This window comes from Coregonus clupeaformis, chromosome 6 (assembly GCF_020615455.1).
Source record: "Coregonus clupeaformis isolate EN_2021a chromosome 6, ASM2061545v1, whole genome shotgun sequence".
In the NCBI taxonomy this organism is placed as follows: domain Eukaryota; kingdom Metazoa; phylum Chordata; class Actinopteri; order Salmoniformes; family Salmonidae; genus Coregonus; species Coregonus clupeaformis.
In genome coordinates, this window is record NC_059197.1 from 20598453 (window position 1) to 20605576 (window position 7124).

General features: G+C 43.1%; 1 long non-coding RNA gene across 1 annotated transcript; it reads right to left on the reverse strand.

The window, feature by feature from the left end:
- Positions 1-2350: 2350 nt before the first annotated feature.
- LOC121568329 lies at positions 2351-2928 on the reverse strand. Its single transcript, XR_006001230.1, has 3 exons — positions 2887-2928; positions 2587-2652; positions 2351-2472 (listed from the first exon to the last, which is right to left on the reverse strand). It is a non-coding gene; the product is annotated as an uncharacterized LOC121568329 (long non-coding RNA).
- Positions 2929-7124: the final 4196 nt, after the last annotated feature.

Below are 7124 nucleotides of genomic sequence, written 5' to 3' on the forward strand. Positions count from 1 at the left end.
ATTCGAGACACTCTATTTAGTCTGATATGTTAAGTTTCGTATGGTATGTATTATTTTGTGAATGTCCATCACCCATTTCGCATGGTATGTTACAAATTACAATTCATATTATATGTTACGAATTAGCAAAAGGTACAACATGTTAGAATTTTGCAAAAAGGAATAATATGTTACGAATTTGCAAAACATACTGTATGTTACGAATTTTTTTAACATATGATATGTTACGAATTCTAGCTAGGTGGCTAACATTAGCTAGCTGGCTAATGTTAGCTAGGCTAGGGGTTAGGAGTTAAGGTTAGAGTTAGGGGAAGGGTTAGCTAACATGCTAAGTAGTTGCAAAGTAGCTAAAAAGTAGTAAGTAGATGAAAATTTGCTAATTAGCTAAAATGTTAAAGTTCACCCTGATGAGATTCAAACTCCCAACCTTTGGGTTGCTAGACATTCGCATTATATGCCCGACCAACCACCCGACTTTTGGTATGTAACCATACCAAACGTATCATATCATACTAATTTGAGTGTCCCGTATTTACATTTACTATGTTATGTCTAGTCTATGAGACCAGGCTGATTTACCAAAATAGTTTTCGTCTATATTTTTCGTAGCTGTCTATTTACCACCACAAACCAATGCTGGCACTAAGACCGCACTCAATGAGCTGTAAACAAGAAAAAGCACATTCAGAGGTGGTGTTTCTCATGGCCAGGGATTTTACTGCAGGGAAACTGAAATCCATTTTACCTCATTTTTACCAGCATGTCACTTAGAGGCGACAAAACTCTAGATCCCCTTTACTCCACACACAGAAACGCATTCAAGGCCCTCCCTCGCCCTCCCTTTGGCAAATCAGACTATAACTCTATCCTCTTGGATCCTGCTTACAAGCAAAAATTCTAACAGGAAGTACCAGTGATGCGGTCAATACTGAAATGGTTTGATGAAGCGAATGCTAAGCTACAGGACTGTTTTGCTAGCACAGACTGGAATATGTTCCGTGATTCATCCGATAACATTGAGGAGTTTACCACATCAGTCACCAGCTTAATTAGTAAATGCATCGACGACGTCATCCCCACAGTGACCGTACGTACATACCCCAACCAGAAGCCATGGATTACAGGCAACATCCGCACTGAGCTAAAGGCCAGAGCTGCCGCTTTCAAGGACCGGGACACTAATCCGGACACTTATAAGAAATCCTGCTACGACCTCTGACGAGCCATCAAACAGGCAAAGCATCAATACAGGACTAAGATCGAATTTTACTACGCTGGCTCTAACACTTGACGGATATGGCAGGGCTTGCAAACTATCACGGATGACAAAGGGAAACCCTGCCGCAAGCTGCCCAGCGACGCAAGCCTACCAGATGAGCTAAATGCCTTCTATGCTCGCTACGAGGCAAGCAACACTGAACCATGCATGAGAGCACCAGCTGTTCCGGACGTCTGTGTGATCTCGTTCTCCGTAGCGTGGAACCCCGTATTATCGGCATATTCAACAGCATTTAAGAAATATATTACCTTCAACAGTGTTATCTTGTGATCAAGCCATCAATGTTTTGTGATTATTGATGTCGTAAAAAATGTTAGCTAACGGGTTAGCAATTAGCATGTTTGACAGTTCAGTTGAAATACTACTATTAACAGCTTTTTGATAAGTGGTTTAGCAAAAAAATACGTCCCGTATTAATCGGCATACGGTCCCTAGTTATTGGCCACCTTACTATTTTGTTCAATTACAAGATATATCCATTTAATTTTGTTAAAAAAATAGACACCAACCTCGTATCCGAAGTGTTTACTAGATAGTTGACTAGTTGGCTAGCCTTCCGGTACAAAAAAAATAATGACTTGCCTGTCAACGTTTCATTGCATAGCCCGGTGCGCCCTCCTGTGGACTCTTAAAAATTGGTTCTTCACCAACATATTCAGTGTTGTAACCAAATAATGTCTCATAATTTGTTTTACAGATTAATCTTATGTTTTGAGAAAGTAGATAACAGTTGAATACTAAAATATAAATGAGTATGAATAATTTACATCAAATAAAACTTTCATTTCAGTAATGCGCATTGACATAAACAATGAAAACACTGTTAGAGTTGGTGTTGCAGAGATGCACTTGGAAAGGAAGAAATACACAAGATGGGTTGAATATATATATATATATATATATATATATATATATATTATATTTTAGACATGTATTTGTTTGTACAAATAAATAATTTCATATGAACGCAAACAAAACAAACAATCACATCTCAACCTCCATCCCTATATTGTCACAAAAATCACAATAAAAATCCAGCTCCAACGCTAGCTCTGGATCCCACTGCACACACCTGCAGTGGAACCAGTGCTGGCAGAAGTCACAGCACACCCATGGCACCTCGGATCTACACTCCTGAGGGTAGCTTGTAGGCGGATCATGCTCCCCACAGCGAGCACAGCAGGTGGTGTCTTCTTTTATATAAAAAATAATAATAATCGAATTGATTAACATGGTTTTGCAAAATGTAGAAGTTCTTCAACAACAATAGTAATTGATACAACTGAGAGAGAGAAAAACCTGAGTACCTGAGAGTAGTGCCATGGGTGGCGTGACAGACGTGACCGGTGGAGCTTTTCTCTTCCTTTTCTGTGCTGCAGTTTGAGAAAAAGTAGTGTTAGACAGAGCATGTTTCATGAAAACCCTTTTCAACTTTTTTACATCAATACCTCTGGAGGAAGCTGCAGAAGTTTTGGAGGAGGTGGAGATGACTTGAGGGCTGGTGCTATGGACTGTAGATATGTAAAGAGAGATTATTTTTTTTTACATTGCTGTTTTATAAAACAGATAACAAACAGTAATTTTTTCGTAATTTAACATGTGTTTACCTGTGGAGGTGGCTGTATTCAAATTGCAGGGGGCAGGGACACCAGACAAGGCTGCTATGGTGGTGTGACCAGGGGAGACGGAGGAGGCAGTTGGTCCAGAGGAGGCCGTGTTGGTGGTGACAGACGGGGAGGTGGTGTGCATCGTGGTGGGGGTGGACAAAACCGCCGCCGATGGCTTGGAGGAGCTGGTGTTTGTAATGGTGGGGTTGAGGGGCTGACGATGGTGTGGCCGGGAGTGTAGGCACGTGGCCTTCTTCTGCAGCTGGGGACTCCGGCGGCTCCTACAGGTGTTGCACACTGGGAGGCAGTGGTGATGCAGCTGTCAGGAGTGGTTCCAGCAGGGGGTCCAGCAGAGGCGATGGCGTCAATGGTCTCATCCATGGCAGCCCTCTCCTGTGCCCACTGTGTTCTGAGGGCTGCCTGACGCTCTTTCTCCTCTGCCTCGGCCCTCTCCTTCTCACCCATCTCCTGCCACTGGCGCGTCTATTCCTCCCCGGTGAGGAATGTGGCGACCACAGGGAGTCTTCTGTATCGGTCTAGCCGATACTTCAGGACAGTAAGGATGTGCCCCAGGTCCTTCGCTATCAGCACCCCCTCTATTAGGGGGTGCTCTTCTAGAGCTAGGGCTATGACTGGAGCAGGGGCTGGGACTGGAGCAGGGACTGCGGGTCCTCCTGTGGTTACTGGGGAGGAGGTGCTGATGGACGGCACAGTGCTGCTGGTTCCAGGAGAGGCAGTGGTGGGACCCGGTAGGGACCGAGACGGCATTAAACAGGACCCTTCAATGGCTGAAGGGTCAAAAGGGAAGATGCCACACTTCTTAAACCCTTGTTCCACATAGCGCATGTCCTTGTAGCGCTGGTATGGGTAGCGGAATACTCTGGCAAATTCTGATTTGTTTACCATGTAGGAGTGGTCAAAATGGCTAAGGTCTCCAGCTACCTTGGAGAACTTAGCCTTTAAAGGGCCAAAGTATGCCACGTCCAGCAGCTGCAGGACATGGGTACAGTGTGGTGGAAGACAAAGAAGTATAACCCCTTCCCTTAGTGCCGCCGCGAGCACCTCCGGGTCCATGTGGCTCTTGTGCCCATCAAAGAGGAGAAAGAGAGGGCGCTCCTTCACTGCATGCAAGTGCTTCTCATAAGAAGTGAAGAAGGTGTCTATCGTCGGACATGTGGCACACTCAGCTCTCCCCCTGTCCAGGGTGTCCGGCCTCCTCATGCTCAGGTTCTTGTGCCTCCTCCTGAACATTTCCCACCACCTCTTCCCCAGTGGTGGGATTGTTTCCCCTGGGTGCCGAAACCTACAATAGAATAGAATATATAATTGTCCATCCAGGATGAAAGTGTTTGTTTTGGCTTACACATCCACATTTACATCACACACATTGAGAACAGTCAGTCCAGCATTCTACATACAGTTGAAGTCGGAAGTTTACATACACCTTAGGTAAATACATTTAAACTCAGTTTTTCACAATTCCTGACATTTAATCCTAGTAAAAATTCCCTGTCTTAGGTCAGTTAGGATCACCACTTTATTTTAAGAATGTGAAATGTCAGAATAATGGTAGAGTGAATGATTTATTTCAGCTTTTATTTATTTCATCACATTCCCAGTGGGTCAGAAGTTTAGTACTCAATTAGTATTTGGTAGCATTGCCTTTAAATTGTTTAACTTGGGTCAAACGTTTCGGGTAGCCTTCCACAAGCTTCCCACAATAAGTTGGGTGAATTTTGGCCCATTCCTCCTGACAGAGCTGGTGTAACTGAGTCAGGTTTGTAGGCCTCCTTGCTCGCACACACTTTTTCAGTTATGCCCACACATTTTCTATAGGATTGAGGTCAGGGCTTTGTGATGGCCACTCCAATACCTTGACTTTGTTGTCCTTAAGCCATTTTGCCACAACTTTGGAAGTATGCTTGGGGTCATTGTCCATTTGGAAGACCCATTTATGACCAAGCTTTAACTTCCTGACTGATGTTGCTTCAATATATCCACATAATTTTCCTTCCTCATGATGTCATCTATTTTGTGAAGTGCACCAGTCCCTCCTGCAGCAAAGCACACCCACAGCATGATGCTGCCACCCCCGTGCTTCACGGTTGGGATGGTGTTCTTCAGCTTGCAAGCGTCACCCTTTTTCCTCCAAACATAACGATGGTCATTATGGCCAAACAGTTCTATTTTTGTTTCATCAGACCAGAGGACATTTCTCCAAAAAGTACGATCTTTGTCCCCATGTGCAGTTGCAAACCGTAGTCTGGCTTTTTTATGGCGGTTTTGGAGCAGTGGCTTCTTCCTTGCTGAGCGGCCTTTCAGGTTATGTCGATATAGGATTTGTTTTACTGTGGATATAGATACTTTTGTATCTGTTTCCTCCAGCATCTTCACAAGGTCCTTTGCTGTTGTTCTGGGATTGATTTGCACTTTTTGCACCAAAGTACGTTCATCTCTAGGAGACAGAATGCGCCTCCTTCCTGAGCGGTATGATGGCTGCGTGGTCCCATGGTGTTTATACTTGCGTACTATTGTTTGTACAGATGAACGTGGTACCTTCAGGCATTTGGAAATTGCTCCCAAGGATGAACCAGACTTGTGGAGGTCTACAATTATTTTTTCTGAGGTCTTGGCTGATTTCTTTTAATTTTCCCATGATGTCAAGCAAAGAGGCACTGAGTTTGAAGATAGGCCTTGAAATACATCCACAGGTACACCTCCAATTGACTCAAATGATGTCAATTAGCCTATCAGAAGCTGACCCACTGGAATTGTGATACAGTGAATTATAAGTGAAATAATCTGTCTGTAAACAATGGTTGGAAAAATTACTTGTGTCATGCACAAAGTAGATGTCCTAACCGACTTGCCAAAACTATAGTTTGTTAAAAAGAAATGTGTGGATTGGTTGAAAAACAAGTTTTAATTAATCCAACCTAAGTGTATGTAAACTTCCGACTTCAACTGTACATAAACACATAGAACACCAGAGAATTTTCAAGCAATGTGGGTGGTCCACTGCGACAACCATGGGTCACCTGGCTGCTGAGCCTGTCCACCAGGGTCTGCCGAGGTACACCATGCACCTTGGTAGATAGGAAAAGAAAACTGTTACTAGCAGATAAAATTCACATACACGTGGTAATCTCCTAAAAACAAAAGAAGCATAACCTTGGCAGCCTGGCGGATAGCCATCCCTGCCCCGCAGTCCTCCATGGCATGGGGCATGTCCACCTCACTCCACTGCTTCCTCTTGACTTTCTCCATGCTGTGGTGGTAAATACATGTAGCTAAATAACTTGGCATACTATACACATTTTAGAAAGATAACTCAATCTGAATATGTATAAACATTTACATTTCAAAGCTAAGGCATTGAAAGGTGATGAAAGTTTTCACAATAACTGAAAGTGTACCCACATTTTTTGTTTGATGTTATCTGTAATGAAAATGAGTGTCCCAATTATTATTAACATTTTTACAGATTGTGTAAAATGGCCCCGTCAAAGGACTCCAATTCTGAAAAGGTCAAGCTTGACAACATTCAGCTGTTTTCATGATATGTATTATCTACAATTTGCTTACAATTTCTTTCATTTTTGCTTACTTAGCAGTTCTATCAACATTTAGCAACTAAGCTAGCAACATTAGAAAATCCGTTAGCTATATTTCAGAGGTAAAAAGTTGGATATTAAATGAGGTGTGGTCTGTCGCGCAGTCAAATTTTACAATATACAGCGTGTCCCACAAAATGTGTATGTATATAACTTTTTTGAAAACTCTCAAAACCTAACTTAACTTACAAAAATTGCAATGAAAATCGGTGGTCAGCTAGCTAGAAGGGTGTCTTTAGTCGCATAACTTACCGTTATTTTCCAGTCCATTTAAATGTTGAACTCGAGGTGATTTAGTCCTCCAACCACTAGAGAGTGTCCGAAGTTGGGGGAAAATTAGCTAGCCGATGCGAGTAAGACCTTTAAACAGGTTAACATTTGCAAGGCAGTGGGGCCAGACGGAATACCAGGACGCGTACTCAGAGCATGCGATGACCAGCTGGCAAGTATCTTCACTGACATTTTCAACCTACCCCTGACCCGGTCTGTAATACCAACTTGTTTCAAGCAGACCGCCATAGAACACAAGAACACCAAGGTAACCTGCCTAAATGACTATCGCCCATAAGCACTCACATCTATAGCCATGAAATGCTTTGAAAGGCTGATCATGGCTCACATCAA